General features: G+C 45.0%; 1 protein-coding gene across 4 annotated transcripts in view; it reads left to right on the forward strand.

Moving 5' to 3' along the window:
- The window catches only part of LOC134948915 (ligand of Numb protein X 2-like), a 136211-nt gene that overhangs the window by 39821 nt on the left and 75311 nt on the right, over positions 1-21079 (forward strand). The window lies entirely within an intron of this gene.

A 21079-nucleotide genomic window follows, 5' to 3' on the forward strand; every position in this document is an offset into this window, starting at 1 on the left:
CGGACACGCCTGCGTTGTCTGGACTGCGGCCCCCCAAAGCCACCCCCTAAATGCCGCTTCGCCGCCCCCCTCAATCAGAGGCATTCGCAAATGTGAGATGCCGTCACATCTCCCTGTGTGCGCACGTGCAATTCGGCTTCTGTGCGTGCAACACAATTCAACATTGCTTCGGTGCTCGTTTTCCCACGCACCCCATATAAGTACAAGCATAAAATCGTGAATATTTTTACTAGTGCTCATTTGGTCATTGTGGCACATCACAATGTATTACATTCCCACCATTATTTTGTATAATACATTACTCCATCAGTATGACATTTTAAAAAACAAATGGCTTGCATGGATTGGGGTCATAAATGAGCTGGGGTGACAGTCACTGTGACCGGGAGACCCAACATCATGTAACAGGCAGATAAAATTCTCCTTTTAAATGTTTCTATTAAAAGACACACAACTCAAACACCTAAGGCTAATTTTAGACAGGCGCTGATGAAAGCCAGCTTTGTCAGTAAGAATATCACAGTTCTGAAACTACTATAGTGGCACACTACAGTGAAGGGAAACTTTCACATGAAACGGGGAAAATGAGTTTCCACTTTCAAACAAAACAATTGCCCAGAGCCAGGAACCTAACACTAGCACAGTAGACCTACTTGTAATCTGCAACTGCCAAAGATCTGGCACCATAACTGTGGTCACTGACGCCAAATAGCCCTACATCTGTGCCCATAAGCAAGCAGCCCTACCAACAGATGCAATTGTTATTTTGCTACCTTAATGTTAATTGTTCCCCACACCTCATAGATTGTAAGGTCATTTGGGCAGTCATCTTTTTGTTTCATGTGTTTATTTGCATTGTAATACCCTCCATGTACGACGCTGTACAATATGTTGATTCTTTATAAATAGAAGACCTTAATATTGGCTATATTACGGTTATGTTTGGTTATAAGATGTAATAGAATGATTATAATATGACAGTGTATGCAGGTCAGACAAGTGAGACAGTTTGCTGCTAAAGCTGTATAGCTCAAACACCCTGGCAGATCCAAGTGGCAGATTCCATCTTGTTTCCTCTCTGGGACCAAGTCCTCACCCAGCTCTGCATCTCCTTCGGGTGGCTGCAACCTCCTTCTCCTCTCTTGGGCTGAGCTCTCGGCTATTTGGACCTGTGGAGGAGAGGAAAGTTGCGGCCACCTGAAAGACAAGGTATGGGTATTACAGGGTGTGATTGCCCTGATCGCCCTGTTGGATCCGCCACTGAGCAGACATGGTCATCAGTATGACTTTATAATGGTACGTAGCGGATCCTATCACAATTTTTCTTTGGTGCGCCAACATTTCTAGCAAAGCCATTTACATGATTTCTCCAGGTGACATTAGATTGACTAAGCGACCTTGGGCACTATGCTGCCAGAAGACTGAGGGCTTTTAAGCTGTTTGCCAGTTCACTTTAGCATCCCATACCTTACCTGTAGCACTGTATTGCCATAACTAGCTCGGTGCTCCATAATCAGTAGTGGCATGGAGGTATCATTTAATGGTGTATATAGACCTCTCTCCTGTCTTCTCTGAGACCCTATGCCCTGACACTCCTCTGTCTGCTTTAAGCCGGTCCCCTTCCGCCTGTAATGGGAATTCTCTTATTTTACACTAACTAGTTTATATGGAGGGCTATCATTTTTTTATGGCATGTTCATCTCATTGACCATGAAATACTGGGCCATAGCATCTTGAAACAAGTCATTCCGTACTCACCCTCTGCTGTTAAATGATGTCTGTTACCAGTGCCAGCCTAAGGCATGAAGGGCCCACTGGGGTAATGCAGTGGTACAGGCCCATGCTTAGACGATCTTAACCATTAGTTAACCATTAGTAAGTGCATGGTCTGGGCCCCTTGATAAATATATAATAATAATTTTATTCATATAGCACTCTTTCTCCAACAGGACTCAAGGCGCTTTACAGACATCAAAAACAATGCACATAATACAGAAGATTTAAGTAAAGCAGCAATAGACAAGCCACACAGACATCAAAGAAAACCTTGAGCATACAGAAAGCATAATGCAGGATTATGCATTTGGGTAATAACTTCCAAGGGTTGTGTATTCTACCCTCACAAGGTACCAGGAGCGGCAGCCATCTTGGGCGCACTGAGTAGGATTACCCTGGGTGAAATAGTCTACCCCCAGAAGAGATAACACAAAATGAGGAGATTGCAGAGTCCTAAAGTTCAGATTAGGGTCCCGACAAAACCACCAAGTCCGTGTATTTTGTTTTATCCCATCCAAAAGCGTACCAGATGAGGCAGCCATGTTGGGCGCACTACGAAGGTTACATTGTGGGAGGTGAGCCATACAAGGGCCCAGTGCATATATGGGAAAACTGACACTTGTGTGGTGGTAGTAGTAGTAGTATTATATACCCTGTATGTAGGTCACAATGGCAGGGTGTGCAACCAGTGGAGGTACACATTACAGGAAAAGCACACCGTGGGGTTGAAGAGTATTAGAAAAAAAAAAAAACACGGAAAAAAAACATAGTAAATACTGCTAGTGCATGCTTAATAATGTACCAGATTAATAACAGCAATGCTCTGTAGAAAATACACCATAGTCTTGTGCAGTATAATGTGACACATGTATAATGTATAATTCAAGTGCATAGTGAAACTTGATCCCTTGAGGAGGGGTGGAGCTCCAGGCAAATGGGACCACTGGGTGTTTGTTAGGCTATGAGGCGCTCTGTACCTGTCTACTTCTGTGTGCCAGTCTGTGCATCACCTAGTGTCAGACCTCTAGTGCCAAGAGTCACTGGGAGACGGAGTCATATGATGCAAGTTCATGTTCCTCCATCTCAGAGAGTATGAGGAGAGTGTGACACGCAGAGAGAGTGAGAGACAGAGTCCTGTTTGTACAAGTGTGCAGAGCTGAGACTGGCAGTAGATCTTACCTCCAGAGACTCGCAGCGTTTCCAGTGCATGCATCCTCTTCTCTACAGTGGGAGTCAGTCTGCACGGCTGTGCAGTCCTCCATGCTTCACCACCACCAGTGCCGTAACTACGTCTGAGCCAGGTGTGCCTGGCACACAGCGCAGTTGCCCTGAGGGCGCAACGGCCCCCATTACCCATTCAAATTGACTCATTACAAGCCGCATGTGCCGGAGGATGAGAGGAGCAGCGGAGAAGGAAGAGGAGGGAGGGAGGTAGCCGCAGCAGCGCTATGTAATTGGTGGTGGCGCCGCTGCAGCAGTCCCTCTCCTTCCACATAGGCTGGCCGCCGCTGCTGTCTGTCTATCTATTTATCAGTCTGTCTACCTAATGTGTAAAAAGGGGACACTATCTGCCGTAATGTGCAGCATAATTTGAATAATAGAGACTACTATAATATGTAATATGAATTGGTATTATTTTGTGGCCACACCCCTTCCCCATGAAGCCCCTATTTTTTTGCACGCGCCTACGGCACGCACTGCCCCTTTTTTACATAGAGGGGGGGGGAGCGCCGATCCCCTATCTTGCACACAGCGCTAAACTGTCTATTTGCGGCACTGGCCACCACAGACATCTCCTGATAAGTACCATTACCTAATGCTGTTGCCTTGTGTGATATATGGGCTCCTGATTACCACTATCAGTGTTACATCTGAGTCACCTGTGTACACTAAAAAAACCTGCATTACTCTTTAAGTCTTCAAGTGTGTGGACTGATGTCACTGCACCAGATAGCCCAGTACACTCTGACAACAAGTTATGGGCCCAGTCCCATGCCAAGACCCATGTGTACTTGAAGATTAACCCACTGAGTGCTGTTGAATAATCACAGTGACACAGTTTAAAGTGACATTTTATACAAGTGCAGAAAGGATGTATAATACAGGACACAGCATGAACTTTGCTAAATTGAAAGTTTCAGAGAACTATGCTACATGGAAGTTTGCCATGGAGATGCAGCTTAAGCAGGAAAAGTTGTGGAAGGTTACTATAGACCCGGGAGCAGGTCCAAACCTACATGACGTAGACAGAGACATCGGGACGATAGGTTTAGCTGTGGAGCATAGAGACGGAGGAATGTGAAAGAGATGGCACTACTGAAAGTATGGTGAATGATAGGAAAAAATTGTAAGATTGATACTTATCCTAAATTAATTAGGACAACTTGGACTCCTTGGTCAAAACAGGTATCCTCTCTTTGTGCTGTCACACAGTGAGCTCATACGTTCATGGAAAACATAAAAAAATAAAAACAATCATGTGTAGAAAAATTCCAGTGGGTTGTATGAATATTAAAAAGTATGGGATTATGTGTGATATTCCTTATGAACATCAATAATCTTTTTTCTAATGGATTTTGAGGTGGAGTACCTCACTTACAAAATTGAATGTTTTTAGTCTCTTATAACGATTTCTTTAACTCTTGACCTCACAAGTGACCTAATATGTAAGTAATCCTAAAAACAGCATACCTCACTTACATAGTGAGGAGCGGTATAACACACATCAAGGTTTCTTTATTTTATGGTGCGTCTCAAGATTATTCCTTGTATAAAAGATTGTGTTTGATACTCCTTATGAAAGTGGATAATCTTTTTCCTGATGGATTAGAGGTGGCGTACCTCACTTACACAATGTGGTGTGTTATAACTTTTTGTCTTTTTACCCCACAAAAGATAATATTTAGAGGTGATCCTAAGAACAGCATACCTCACTTACACAGTGAGAAATGGAATAAAACACATCAAGGTATCTTTATCATAAGGTGCGTCTCAAGCGTACTATTACTCACGGTAGATATAGCGTGACTCCACGTATCATGGTTTCTCTATCGTCCTAGTGGATGCTGGGGTTCCTGAAAGGACCATGGGGAATAGCGGCTCCGCAGGAGACAGGGCACAAAAAGTAAAGCTTTTCCAGATCAGGTGGTGTGCACTGGCTCCTCCCCCTATGACCCTCCTCCAGACTCCAGTTAGATTTTTGTGCCCGGCCGAGAAGGGTGCAATTCTAGGTGGCTCTCATAAAGAGCTGCTTAGAGAAAGTTTAGCTTAGGTTTTTTATTTTACAGTGATTCCTGCTGGCAACAGGATCACTGCAACGAGGGACAGAGGGGAGAAGAAGTGAACTCACCTGCGTGCAGGATGGATTGGCTTCTTGGCTACTGGACATCAGCTCCAGAGGGACGATCACAGGTACAGCCTGGATGGTCACCGGAGCCGCGCCGCCGGCCCCCTTGCAGATGCTGAAGTAAGAAGAGGTCCAGAATCGGCGGCTGAAGACTCCTGCAGTCTTCTAAAGGTAGCGCACAGCACTGCAGCTGTGCGCCATTTTCCTCTCAGCACACTTCACACGCAGTCACTGAGGGTGCAGGGCGCTGGGGGGGGGGCGCCCTGGGAGGCAAATGTAAACCTATATAAAGGCTAAAAATACCTCACATATAGCCCCCAGAAGCTATATGGAGATATTTAACCCCTGCCTGTATTCACAAAATAGCGGGAGACGAGCCCGCCGAAAAAGGGGCGGGGCCTATCTCCTCAGCACACGGCGCCATTTCCTCTCACAGCTCCGCTGGTCAGGACGGCTCCCAGGTCTCTCCCCTGCACTGCACTACAGAAACAGGGTAAAACAGAGAGGGGGGGCAAATTTAATGGCAATATCTTGATATATATAAAGCAGCTATAAGGGAGCACTTATTATAAGGCTATCCCTGTCATATATAGCGCTTTTTGGTGTGTGCTGGCAGACTCTCCCTCTGTCTCCCCAAAGGGCTAGTGGGTCCTGTCTTCGTTTAGAGCATTCCCTGTGTGTCTGCTGTGTGTCGGTACGTGTGTGTCGACATGTATGAGGACGATATTGGTGTGGAGGCGGAGCAATTGCCAAATATGGGGATGTCACCTCCTAGGGGGTCGACACCAGAATGGATGCCTTTATTTATGGAATTACGGGATAGTGTCAACACGCTAAAGCAGTCGTTTGACGACATGAGGCGGCCGGACAATCAATTAGTGCCTGTCCAGGCGCCTCAAACACCGTCAGGGGCTGTAAAACGCCCTTTGCCTCAGTCGGTCGACACAGACCCAGACACAGGCACTGATTCCAGTGGTGACGGTGACGAATCAACCGTATTTTCCAGTAGGGCCACACGTTATATGATTTTGGCAATGAAGGAGGCGTTACATTTAGCTGATACTACAGGTACCACTAAACAGGGTATTATGTGGGGTGTGAAAAAACTACCTATAGTTTTTCCTGAATCAGAAGAATTAAATGACGTGTGTGATGAAGCGTGGGTTGCCCCTGATAAAAGGCTGATAATTTCAAAGAAATTATTGGCATTATACCCTTTCCCGCCAGAGGTTAGGGAGCGCTGGGAAACACCTCCTAGGGTGGACAAGGCGCTAACACGCTTATCAAAACAAGTGGCGTTACCTTCTCCTGAGACGGCCGCACTTAAAGATCCATCAGATAGGAGGATGGAAAATATCCAAAAAAGTATATACACACATGCAGGTGTTATACTACGACCAGCTATAGCGACTGCCTGGATGTGCAGTGCTGGGGTAGTTTGGTCAGAGTCCCTGATTGAAAATATTGATACCCTGGACAGGGACAATATTTTACTGTCGTTAGAACAAATAAAGGATGCATTTCTTTATATGCGTGATGCACAGAGGGATATCTGCACACTGGCATCACGGGTAAGTGCTATGTCCATTTCGGCCAGAAGAGCTTTATGGACGCGACAGTGGACAGGCGATGCGGATTCAAAACGGCATATGGAAGTTTTGCCGTATAAAGGGGAGGAGTTATTTGGAGTCGGTCTATCAGATTTGGTGGCCACGGCTACAGCCGGGAAATCCACCTTTCTACCTCAAGTCACTCCCCAACAGAAAAAGGCACCGACTTTTCAACCGCAGCCCTTTCGTTCCTTTAAAAATAAGAGAGCAAAGGGCTATTCATATCTGCCACGAGGCAGAGGTCGAGGGAAGAAACGGCAACAGGCAGCTCCTTCCCAGGAACAGAAGCCCTCCCCGGCTTCTACAAAAGCCTCAGCATGACGCTGGGGCTTCTCAAGCGGACTCGGGGACGGTGGGAGGTCGTCTCAAAAATTACAGCGCGCAGTGGGCTCACTCGCAGGTAGATCCCTGGATCCTGCAGATAATATCTCAGGGGTACAGGTTGGAATTAGAGACAGATCCACCTCGCCGTTTCCTGAAGTCGGCTTTACCAACGTCCCCTTCCGAAAGGGAGACGGTTTTGGAAGCCATTCACAAGCTGTACTCTCAGCAGGTGATAGTCAAGGTACCTCTTCTACAACAAGGGAAGGGGTATTATTCCACTCTATTTGTGGTACCGAAGCCGGATGGCTCGGTAAGGCCTATTCTAAATCTGAAGTCCTTGAACCTGTACATAAAGAAGTTCAAGTTCAAGATGGAGTCACTCAGAGCAGTGATAGCGAACCTGGAAGAAGGGGACTTTATGGTATCCTTGGACATCAAGGATGCGTATCTCCACGTTCCAATTTACCCCTCACACCAGGGGTACCTCAGGTTCGTTGTACAAAACTGTCACTATCAGTTTCAGACGCTGCCGTTTGGTTTGTCCACGGCACCTCGGGTCTTTACAAAGGTAATGGCCGAGATGATGATTCTTCTTCGAAGAAAAGGCGTATTAATTATCCCATACTTGGACGATCTCCTAATAAGGGCAAGGTCCAGAGAACAGCTAGAGATGGGATTAGCAATATCTCAAGAGGTGCTAAAGCAGCACGGATGGATTCTGAATATTCCAAAATCCCAATTAATGCCGACAACTCGTCTGCTGTTCCTAGGGATGATTCTGGACACGGTTCAGAAAAAGGTTTTTCTTCCCGAGGAAAAAGCCAAGGAGTTATCCGACCTGGTCAGGAATCTCCTAAAACCAGGAAAGGTGTCTGTACATCAATGCACGCATCTTCAGATGCACCTGCGGATAACCCTGTCTCCAAGGACAAGGGTATCTCTTCTGTGGTGGTTGCAGAGGGCTCATCTATTGGAGGGCCGCAGATTCGGCATACAGGATTGGATCCTGGTGACCACGGACGCCAGCCTGAGAGGCTGGGGAGCAGTCACACAAGGAAGAAACTTCCAGGGAGTGTGGTCGAGCCTGGAAAAGTCTCTTCACATAAACATTCTGGAACTAAGAGCAATCTACAATGCTCTAAGCCAGGCGGAACCTCTGCTTCAAGGAAGACCGGTGTTGATCCAGTCGGACAACATCACGGCAGTCGCCCATGTAAACAGACAGGGCGGCACAAGAAGCAGGAGTGCAATGGCAGAAGCTGCCAGGATCCTTCGCTGGGCGGAGAATCACGTGATAGCACTGTCAGCAGTGTTCATCCCGGGAGTGGACAACTGGGAAGCAGACTTCCTCAGCAGACACGATCTTCACCCGGGAGAGTGGGGACTTCATCCAGAAGTTTTCCACATGCTAATAAACCGTTGGGAAAGACCAATGGTGGACATGATGGCGTCTCGCCTCAACAAAAAACTGGACAGGTATTGCGCCAGGTCAAGAGATCCGCAGGCAATAGCTGTGGACGCGCTGGTAACACCTTGGGTGTACCAGTCGGTGTATGTGTTTCCTCCTCTGCCTCTCATACCAAAGGTATTGAGAATCATACGGCAAAGCGGAGTAAGAACGATACTAGTGGCTCCGGATTGGCCAAGAAGGTCTTGGTACCCGGAACTTCAAGAGATGGTCACGGACGATCCGTGGCCTCTACCTCTAAGACAGGACCTGCTTCAGCAGGGACCGTGTCTATTCCAAGACTTACCGCGGCTGCGTTTGACGGCATGGCAGTTGAACGCCAGATCCTAAAAGGAAAAGGCATTCCAGAAGAAGTCATTCCTACCTTGATTAAGGCAAGAAAGGAAGTCACCGCGAAGCATTATCACCGCATTTGGCGGAAATATGTTGCGTGGTGCGAGGATCGGAGTGCTCCGACGGAGGAATTTCAACTGGGTCGTTTCCTACATTTCCTGCAATCAGGATTGTCTATGGGTCTCAAATTGGGATCTATTAAGGTTCAAATTTCGGCCCTGTCAATATTCTTCCAAAAAGAATTGGCCTCAGTTCCTGAGGTCCAGACTTTTGTCAAAGGAGTACTGCATATACAGCCTCCTGTGGTGCCTCCGGTGGCACCGTGGGATCTAAATGTAGTTTTAGATTTCCTCCAAATCCCATTGGTTTGAACCACTAAAAAATGTGGATTTGAAATATCTCACATGGAAAGTGACTATGTTACTGGCCCTGGCGTCCGCCAGGAGAGTATCTGAACTGGCGGCTTTATCTTATAAAAGCCCTTATTTAATTTTCCATTCGGATAGGGCAGAGCTGCGGACGCGTCCGCATTTTCTCCCTAAGGTGGTATCAGCGTTTCACCTGAACCAGCCTATTGTAGTGCCTGCGGCTACAAGCGACTTGGAGGACTCCAAGTTGTTGGACGTTGTCAGAGCTTTAAAAATATACATTTCAAGGACGGCTGGAGTCAGAAAATCTGACTCGCTGTTTATACTGTATGCACCCAACAAGTTGGGTGCGCCTGCTTCTAAGCAGTCGATTGCTCGTTGGATTTGTAACACAATTCAACTTGCACATTCTGTGGCAGGCCTGCCACAGCCTAAATCTGTTAAGGCCCATTCCACAAGGAAGGTGGGCTCATCTTGGGCGGCTGCCCGAGGGGTCTCGGCATTACAACTCTGCCGAGCAGCTACGTGGTCAGGGGAGAACACGTTTGTAAAATTCTACAAATTTGATACCCTGGCAAAGGAGGACCTGGAGTTCTCTCATTCGGTGCTGCAGAGTCATCCGCACTCTCCCGCCCGTTTGGGAGCTTTGGTATAATCCCCATGGTCCTTTCAGGAACCCCAGCATCCACTAGGACGATAGAGAAAATAAGAATTTACTTACCGATAATTCTATTTCTCGGAGTCCGTAGTGGATGCTGGGCGCCCATCCCAAGTGCGGATTATCTGCAATACTTGTACATAGTTATTGTTAACTAATTCGGGTTATTGTTTAGGGAGCCATCTTTCAGAGGCTCCTCTGTTATCATACTGTTAACTGGGTTTAGATCACAAGTTGTACGGTGTGATTGGTGTGGCTGGTATGAGTCTTACCCGGGATTCAAAATCCTCCCTTATTGTGTACGCTCGTCCGGGCACAGTACCTAACTGGAGTCTGGAGGAGGGTCATAGGGGGAGGAGCCAGTGCACACCACCTGATCTGGAAAAGCTTTACTTTTTGTGCCCTGTCTCCTGCGGAGCCGCTATTCCCCATGGTCCTTTCAGGAACCCCAGCATCCACTACGGACTCCGAGAAATAGAATTATCGGTAAGTAAATTCTTATTTTCTTTGCTTCTGGTAAACTTGTACAAATATGTCACAAAAATACGGTTTATTTTACAGATAGTTAAAATAATACATTAAAAATACAATTGAAAAAAAGCCTTTTAATATTCATACAACCCACTGGAATTTTTCTACACATGATTGTTTTTTTGTGTGTGTTTTCCATGTACCTATGAGCTCACTGTGTGACAACACAAAGAGAGGATACCTGTTTTGACCAAGGAGTCCAAGTTGTACTAATTAATTTAGGATAAGTATCAATCTTACAATTTTTTTTCTATCATTCACCATACTTTCATCTGCATAGGCACAGTAGCGCCATCTTTTTCACATTCCTCCGTCTCTATATTCTAAATTGGACTTTTCGGGATAAGTCTTCTTTGTGAAATTAAGAGGCAGCTACTGTACCATGCGAAGCGCCAGGAAGACTCCTACCCACATTTTTTTTTTTAGCTGTGGAGCAGTATGTCTATTCAATAGCCAGTGGGAAAGTGTCAGCTAAAGACATGTGGACAGTCCTGCAAAATGCATATGAAGATAAAGGTCTAATGAGAAGGATAAGTTTTAAGATGCATGCTATATGGAACAAAACTGAGTGCCTGCAAGGACATGAATGATTACATTGATAAGTTATTGTCGATAGCTCAGCAGTTGGCATCTGTGGGGGCACGAGGAAGAAGTCGCTGGCTATGTTAAAGACTCTGACTCCAGAATTTGATGTTTTGGTGGTTGCGTTAGAATCAAACGACACTAAACTGACAACAGAGATTGTAAGAGCCAAGTTGCTGCAGTTCCAAGAACGTATTCTTGTTGAGACCATAGCTGAGGGTTCTGCCTTGATCACAAAGGGCACAAAGTCCAGAAAGCACAAATTCAAGTGTTTTGTGTGTCACAAGATAGGACATAAAGCTTCAGATTGCAAGATGAGAAATTCCAGTGGTGCGCAGAAGCAGCGTGACCAGCCAAACGAGTCAGCACTGAATGTAGCAGACAGTCACAGGAAGGATTGCTGGTACATGGACTCGGGGGCCACTAGACATTTCAGTTGCAGTAAGCATTGGTTAAATTTTTTAACACTGTGTTCCCACTACAGTTACAGGGATTGGAAATAAGGTCCTTACTGCATCACAAGCTGGTACAATCAGAGTACGTTTAAGAATTAGAGGTGAGACAGTTGTTACAGATATCCAAGATGCGTTGTACGTGCCTGATTTAGGAAGTAATCTCATTGCTATCAGTGTCCTAGAGAAAAAAGGCTACAAAGTCCAATTTCAGAAGGGCAAGTGTATGGTGCAGAATAAAAAAGGGACTGTTATTGCCTCAGCAACCTGGTGCAACCAACTATGGGGGTAATTCAGACCTGATCGCTCACTAGCATTTTTTTGCAGCACTGATAGTTAGATAGTCAGATAGTTGCCACCTATAGGGTAGTGTATTTTAGCTGTGCAAGTGTGCGAACGCATGTGCAGCCGAGCAGTACAAAAAGATCTTTTTCAGTTTCTGGGTAGACTTCAGACCGGAATTCACGTCAGACACCCGCCCTGCAAACGCTTGGACACACCTGCGTTTTTCCAACCACTCCCAGAAAACGGTCAGTTGACACCCACAAATGCCTTCTTTCTGTCAATGTTCTTGCGATCGGCTGTGCGAATGGATTCTTCGTAAAACCCATTGCACGCAACGATTCGCTTTGTACCCGAGCAAAAGCGCCTGTGCATTCCGGCGCATACGCATGCACAGTTTTGACCTGATCACAGCGCTGCAAAAAATGCTAGCAAGCGATCAGGTCTGAATTACCCCCTATATGTCCTGGACACTGAGGCTACTGAGGAAAAACAGTCAATGGAGCTGCGGCACACATGCTTCTGTGTTATCACAATGTCGAGAAACTGCTAGATGGAATGGTAACAGGGATCACCGTGAGCAACGCTGAAAGAGCCATGTGTGAAAGTTGCATAAAAGGCAAGCAAACTCGCAACCCATTTCCAAGTCAGTTAGTAGAGTAGAGACACCGTTCGCTCTAGTGCACACAGTCGTGTGTGGTCCAATGGAGGAAGAATCAATCAGTGGCTACAGGTATTTCATGACTCTCATTGATGACGCCACAAGATTGACACACGTGTACTTCCTTAAGGAGAAGAGTGAAGTTGTCAACAAAATTGTGGAGTACAAAAACCTGGTGGAGAATCAGATAGGTCTGAAACTAAAGATCCTGAGTTCAGACAACGGTGGAGAGTATGATAACAAAGTCTTAGTCGCATTCCTTAGGAAATATGGCATAAAGCATCAGCTAACAATTGCTTACACACCGGAACAGAATGGCATGAGTGAGCGGGCAAACAGCACAATTGTTGAGAGAGCACGGACTATGTTAAGTGATGCTGGTCTGGAAAAGAAGTTTTGGGCAGAAGCAGTATCTACTGCAGTATACCTAAAGAATCGTGCACTTACAGTGGCCGTCAAAGGTAAAATGCCACTGCTCCAGGAAAAAGCCAAGTATCAGTCATCTTTGTGTCTTTGGGAGCAAAGCTTTTTCACTTATACCAAAGGAGATAGCTAGATCCAAAATCCATAGAATGTATAATGCTCGGATACTGCGACGAAAGCAAAAGATACAGACTTTGGGATGTTACAGGTAAACGTCTTCTTAAATCCAGAGATGTGGTATTCTACAAGACAGCACCACAAACTGGAGAAGTGGAGCAACAGCAAAATGTATTATTGGATGTACAGGCAGCAGAAAGCGTGTCTGAATCTGAGAGTGTCAAAGCAGACAACAAGTCGGAGAACAGAAGTTCCATGAGGAGCAAGAAAGGTATTCCAGCCAAGAAATACAGTGAGGAGTATGCAAACATAGCTTACTGTGAACCTCAAAATATACAGGAAGCAAAGTCAAGCACTGAACTGTCAGCACTAAATGATAACAGTACATGGACTATGGTTGATAGACCAAGCGACCGTAAAATGATTAAGAACAAGTGGGTTTTCTACAAGAAGTTGAATGCAGACGAGACAGTAGCTAGTTACAAAGCCCGCCTTGTTGCCAAGGGATATACCCAGATGAATGGAATCGATTACAGAGAGATCTACTCACCAGTGGCAAGGTATAGCACCTTAAGGTTAGTGATTGCTGTTGCTACACTACATGATCTACTGTTATATCAACTAGACTTTGATTCCATATTCCTAAATGGAGAATTGATTGAGGAAATTTATATGGAACCACCTGAACATTATGATACGGACATATTCCAAACTGGGAAAGTTTGTCTCTTAAAAAAGTCGCTATACGGCCTCAAGCAAAGTGGTCATTGCTGGTATGTAAAGTTGGATGCAGCGTTACTAGAAATGAACTTTGTTAGGTCAGAGACTGATCACTGCCTATACCTCAAAACCATCAAAGAAAAGTTGTTCATCATAGCGGTCTATATGGATGATTTACTTTTGGCAGGTCAAGAAGATCACATCACTGATGTGAAGCACCATGTTAAACAAAGATTCAAGTTGAAAGATCTGAGCCCTGCAAATCTATTAGGTATGAAAATTGTACAAAACCTGCAGGAGGGAATTGTCACAATTGACCAACAAACATACATTGAGGCAATAATTTCCAAGTACGGAATGACAGATGCAAAACCAGTAAGTACTCCCATTGATAAAAGTACAAAGATGGTCAAGGCCATGTCACCAAGCAGCAAAAGGGAGATCAAGGAAATGCAAGAAATCACTTATCAAAATACCATTGGTAGTTTGATTTATGCAAGCATTGGGACACATCCAGAAATCACACATGTAGTGAGTCGGGCAAGCCAGTTCGCAAATAATCCTGTGAGACAACACTGGATTGCAGTAAAGAGAATACTAAGGTACCTCAAAGGTACAAGTTCACTAAAGCTGAAATTCATAAGGTCATCAGATACCAGCTTAAAAGTATTGTGTGACGCCGACTGGGAATCAGATGAGGATGATAGACGTTCTTATAATGGATACCTGTTTGCACAAGCAGGCGCAGCCATAATCTGGGCAAGTAAGAAACAACCCACAGTTGCTCTTTCTACAACAGAGGCAGAGTATATGGCGCTCACAGAAACTTCAAAAGAAGCACTTTGGATAAGAGAGACTTTATACAAATTAGGTCTTCTTTACCACAGTGAGATCATCAACATAAATTGTGATAAGGGAGCAATTGATCTTTCTTGTAGCGCAAAGCATCATAGACGTTCTAAGCACATTGCTATAAGACATAATTTGATTCGTGAGTTGATGCAAAACAAGTCCGTCAATGTGGAATATGTTACAAGTGAAGAAAGTATTGCCGACATGTTGACAAAAGGACTGTCATCACACTTGCTACTTGCATTCCTGATGGAATGTGGACTAGAATATAGTTAATGTTGATTTATTCTTACTGTTTTTGCTTCACGTTATGTTTTTTGGTTACAGTAGTGACTTAATTGATTTGTTTGATAAAATGTCATGTTCTTTAAACTTGTGACCGGAGACAGTCTTGAGTGAGGGGGAATATTAGGCTATCTAATAGCTCGGTACCGGTCTCCTTCTGTGTACCAGTCTATGGGTGAATCCCCTAGTGTCAGACCTCTAGTGCCAAGAGTCACTGGGTGGCAGAGTCATATGATGTAAGTTCCTGTTCCTCCATCTCAGAGAGTGTGAGGAGAGTGTGACACACAGAGAGACAGTCCTGTGTGTACAAGTGAGCATGGCTGAGACTGGGAGCAGATCTTGGCTACAGAGACTCACTGCGTTTCCAGTGCATGCATCATCTTCTCCATGCTTCACCACCACAGACATCTCCTGATAAGTACCATTACCTAATGCTGTTACCTTGTGTGATATATGGGCTCCTGATTACCGCTGTCGGTGTTACATCTGAGTCACATGTGTTCACTAAATAAACCTGCAATACTGTTTAAGTCTTGAGGTGTGTGGACTGACGTTACTGCACCAGATAGCCCAGTACACTCTGCCAACAGTTTCCACTGTACCCCTGTGGGCCAGTCTGACCCTGTCTGTCACAGCATTATGCAGCAGGAGAGTGAGCCATGATGATGCTATTTACCAAAGATTGCATTAGGAAGTGATCAGACTGCCCACTTAATTGAGGAAGGGATGGCTCTAATAGATTTGTTTAGCAGACTGTAGATAGATCAGGAGAGTTCCCCGGAATTCAAGATATAAAATTGCATAAAGCAGGACTCGTTATTATATAGTTTAGTTTATAATGGGGACCAGAAAAATTACATTATTCCATTCACCATTTTTGTCTGTTAAGTATGGCTCCCATACACCATAGTCGCTCAATGTAACTTTTAGCAATTGCTGTCCATTTCTGCATTCATCATTTGGTTCATCTGTGTTTTGATGATATTCCAGTTTAGAACGCTTTGTCCTTATTTAAGACATGACCTCACCTGCATTATCAAGGTAGATATGTTTAATTGTCATTAAGGATATGAACTATATAATTTCTGGAACATTAGTACTCATTACAGAACCTATGCAGTCTATCTTTGTACGTTGTACTATATTATTTTAGGATGGTGTGAGCAGACGTTGGCTTCCAAGGAAGTGGGAGTTTCTGGGCTTCTTAGTCATGCAAGTCTGGCGGTGATGGTAATAATCACTCTGTTTTGTATACAAACCATTTTCTGCTTAATGCTGTGCTGCAGATAACATCTCCAGGTGATTCACCATATACAAAGCATAATGGAAAATAGTGTCTGCTTTTTTCTTGACTTTCAATTTCATAGCTTGTTATGTAATGTTTCTTCTTGCATTTTTATAATTTTTATTTTACATGGCATATAGTCTATTGTTTAGTGTGCCCTTTTTTTTGGTTTGTTCTACTGCAGTCTAGTGAGAATGTACCATGAATTTTAAATGCAGCCTCTATAAGGAATAGTAATTCCTATGATCACTTTTGTCCCCATGCACATTACACACTTTCACATAATCGCAATGTCTATGTGGGAAACCAAACCACCGGGACTCATTCATATGGACACATTGCCAGGTCCAGCCTGGTGCATTCTGCGGAGATGCAGAACAGGAACAAGAATGAACATATCATTCTCCAACTTCTACCACAGCACGTAGCATGCATATTTTAACATTAAATACATTTAACAACGAGTGATATTCTTTTTATCAATTGTTGTTAATCTTAAATTGTGTTCCAACCAATCGGCTCCTTACTGTCATGTATTTGTTAGAGGCAAGCACCATTTAAGATTAGTAACTAATGTTATCAGGAATATCACTCATTGTTCAATCTGCCCCATACATTGATACAGGAGGAGAGATGGCCTTTTTATTTGTTAAGCTTGCAATCAGTAGCGGATCTTGCCACGGGCAAGCAGGACTTTTGCCCGGGGCGCCGCCTTCCGGAGGGCGCAGGGCGCCATCCGGAGGGCGCCGCACCAGGGCAAGATCCGCTGCTGCTGTGCTCCCCGCTGCCCGTTGCCCCCAGCTGCCGCTGTGAAGAGAAACTAGATGCATACGCGTCTAGTTTCCCTTCGTGGAGAGGTCCTTTACTGTGTGGTGCGCGATGACGTCATCGCGCACCGCACATTATTTCAGTCTGTACAGGGGGGCGTAAATGACCACGCCCCCTGTACATAGCCACGCCCCTATTGTCACCCGGGGCGCACAGCGCCCAAGAACCGGCCCTGCTTGCAATATACAGGTAATGTGGGAAGTTGATATACAGTAAAAGGTACAAGCACTTTTCACGCAATGGGTGTTTACATAAATAAAGAGGGCTGTGTATGCATGACCGGCGGTCGGCATATCTCCACCGGTATCCAGGCAGCGGAATGCTGGCGAGGGGAACAACGAGCGCAACAAGCTCCTTGCGGGCTCGGTGGCGACCGCAGGTTCTATTCCCGCTCTATGGGTGTCGTGGACACCCACGAGTGGGAAAAGTCCATGCTAGACGGCATGCCAAATGTCAGGTTTCTCTGGTGGTGGGATGTAGGGGGAGGTGTTGGAGACCGCCGGTCACATAACCGCATCCCGATAAAAACTAGTGCTTCATAATGCTGTGTGGGCGATTGTTTCTGGATAAACACACAGAGTGCTTTGGGGAGTAGACCATTATATGTACAGCATAGGTGTAATGCTGGCTACACACCATGCGTCAGTGCGATGCCATGTAACTATACGTTGTATCTGTCAGACAAAGGAAAAACGAATCAGGGTTACACATTATACAGTGGGGTATATTCAATTAAAGTTGGATCCATTCCGACATGTATTTGTCGGAATGGATCCGACAACCCCTATTCAATCCCATCTTAATTCGACTTTTTCAAGTTGAATTTAGATAGGACGCAGAGGAGGAGAAGGGGGGCGAGCCACGGGGAGACAGCTGGCGGGCATACAGGGAAGATCAGCGCTATAGTAGCGCTGCAGCAGGATGTCACTCAGCCGCCCGACCTCACGGCAGCTTCCACCCGGCTCCAGCAGCGTGCTGGAGCCGGGTGGAAGCTGCCGTGAGCGGCGCGGGTGTGGGACCCACTGCTGCAGCACTACTGTAGCGCTGATCTCCCTGTATGCCCGCCGGCTGTCCCCCCGTCTCTCTGCGGCTCCCCCCCTATCCTCCTCTGGGTCCGCATCTCAGTCCGACATCATTTTGATGTCGGACTGAGATGGTCGAAAAGGGGGCCAAAACCTGTCGGTTTTAGCCCCGTTTTCGACACAAGCACGTGGATCGGCAGCTATTCCACCGATCCACGTGCTTTTCGACAAGTCGACTTTATCGACTTGTTGAAAAATTTAGGAAAATATTGAATAGGTCGAATCAGGATTCAACCTTAAAAAGTCGAAAACTGTCGCCTTTTCGACAGACGGCAGTTTTCGGCTTCAATTGAATATACCATAATGTATATGATATATTGTGCCGATCCACATTAGAACAGTGTATCGTACAATATATCTTAAAGCGCTGTGTTTCCAAACCACGGTCCTCAAAGTGTAACACCCCAGGGGTTGGCATGATATGTCTAAGTGGTTGAGAGAGGTATCACAGGTGTTGGGTGGCTATGTGACAGACCTTTCTCCTGAAATGTTGTTCCCTGTACCTTGTCTCATAGTACCATGCTCAGAGAGGTAGGATAGATTGATACGAATCAGAAGTGATTTGGCAATTCCAACAGGAAGTCTTTTTATTGATCTGCAATGAGCTCTGGATTTGGAATAATTGATTGATTAAAGTATGTTACTTTGGTTGTAAATCACAAAAAGAAGACTTTGGCATACAAAAATAATAGGAACATGCAATTCTCTACAGTTCACACCACAAAAGACCATCCAATATTGTAATTTTACTCACAGAAGAAGAGTAATTGGAATCTGGATGAAGTACAATTGGAATCACAAATTAACATAAAATCATTGGAATCATGAAATATCAGACACTGTGCATTCCATTCTATAATATGATGACAAGAAGAATGATTGCAGTATACTCTGTAATCCTAAATAATAACTTTCTAGCTCCTTAGCCAAGGTAACAAATTTCTTCACTGACCAATATCATTTGAGCTCTGGTTAAAGTCTACTGCGCCTCAGCATGTCAATGGGGGAATGGGACACAGATCTTGGGGGAAACCTGTATTAGGAAAATGTCAATGATGCTATATCTATGTCTTTTATTCAAAGAGGCTTTAACTAGCGAAGGAATGCTAGGGCCCCCTTACAACAGCAACTCACTCACAATGAGGGACACTTGGATAGAACAAACTCTGGGGGTAATTCAGAGTTGATCGCAGCAGCAAATTTGTTAGCAGTTGGGCAAAACCATGCGCACTGCAGGTGGGGCAGATATAACATTTGCAGAGAGCGTTAGATTTGGGTGGGTAATTTTGTTTCTTTGCAGGGTATATACAGGCTGCTTAATTTATACCCTTCAATTTAGATTTCAGTTTGAACACACCCCACCCAAATCTAACTCTCTCTCTGCACGTTTTATCTGCTCCCCGCAGTGCACATGGTTTTGCCCAACTGCTAACAAATTTGCTGCTGTGATCAACTCTGTTAGGCACTCAGTCTCTCAGTTGTAGGGTTTGATCTGTATTTGCCTAAGTTACTCAGTCCTTCCAGAAATAATTGCCTGCCTTTCCATCTTTGAAGCACAAATATCTCCTTTTGGGTTCATGTTAAACTCTGTCTTTAGGCACAAATAATCTATTTTGGGTTCACATTAAACTCTGTCTTTAACAAGGGTGGCGGAGGCTGAAGGCTACACTGGCCTGTGGATCGGGTGCCAGTTTCTTACAGTACTCACTCAGACCCAGGGAACGGAGTTATATGCTGGCTTCACCTGCTGCAAATGGATCATCGCTGTCTCAAGATGGTCGCAGCATCCACGCCTCTCACCAGGCCTGCAGGCGCCTGGTCCCTGGCTGCGGTGTCCCAACGCCCATTCTCTGGCACTTGGCTTCCCGGAAACACCCCACTACTCTCCATCAGCATTCAGTGGCCGTTTCCTGGACTCGGCTACCGCTCTGTTCCGGGTTCCTCTGCCTTCTAGCACCTCCTTCCTCCAACAACGCTCCACCTTCTTCCCAACAACCTTTGCTTCTCCCTGAGACCACGTGTCCGGACCATCTGCTACACTTAACTCCTCCTGCTCCAGTGCTTCCCCTGCTGCTGCGGAACTGCAAGTAAGACTTTCTTAAAGGGGCACTCAGCATTCTTCTGGGGAGCCACAAAGGTACACTAACAGTCTGTTTTAAGGGTCCATACTTGAGCACAGGTGGATTAATTACATTACTACCATCATTATTTTGATTTAACCACCTGTTGTGAAGCATGGGTAGCACTAAAACCTGGACTTTTAGCGTGCCTTGAGGACCGAGGTTGGGAATCACTGTTATAGTCTGTACCCAGCTTGAGTAAGAAAGTTGGTGGTAATTGTTGTGTTTTGCTACTGAGAGTATATACTTTTCATTGGTTCTCCATCTCCGTTAAAAAAAAAACAACAACAAATTTTACCATCTTTTTTTTCTTAAGCTGTCATACTTTTCGTTAAGTAAAACAGTATTTAAAGTAAAAATGCAGGTATTTAAGTTTTTGGAACAGTCTCTAACTACTGTGGGTAGAGAGCATTCAGAAATACTGGAACAGTGCTGGAAACTATTGGAGGCATTTGCCCAAGATGATCTTCTCCGCAATGATTATACAAGGGCCAAAACTAGGATTTTTGTCACCTCGGCGAGGCACAACATATATTCACTTAGGCAGTGATCGTTAAAATGCAACTTTTCCTCTCTGTGGTACGCTGTGGCCCATGGGTGGGCATGACAGAGGTCAGGCTGTTTCAGCAAGGTGCCTCCATAATAGAAGGGCCAATTTTAACATTTTAAAATCGGGCAGGATGCAGAGCCCCACTGAAGCAGCCTAGAGGGAACTCTGTTTTATAAACAAGCACCATCATTTTAGATTTTGAGGAAAATTAACCTTTCTATAATGGTCGTGATCCTCATCCATTTGCCTGAGTGTGAATAGAACATGTCTGGTTAGATAACAGAAGTTACATTATATTTTCCATTATAAGCTTCCAAACTCTGGATTACCGAAATCATGCTTGTTTGGTGCAGCGAAACTAGAGAAACATTTACAACAAATTGTATAAATCTGATTTTATCAGATTCCTCTGCTGTGTACATATGG

This window comes from Pseudophryne corroboree, chromosome 8 (assembly GCF_028390025.1).
Source record: "Pseudophryne corroboree isolate aPseCor3 chromosome 8, aPseCor3.hap2, whole genome shotgun sequence".
Lineage (NCBI taxonomy): Eukaryota > Metazoa > Chordata > Amphibia > Anura > Myobatrachidae > Pseudophryne > Pseudophryne corroboree.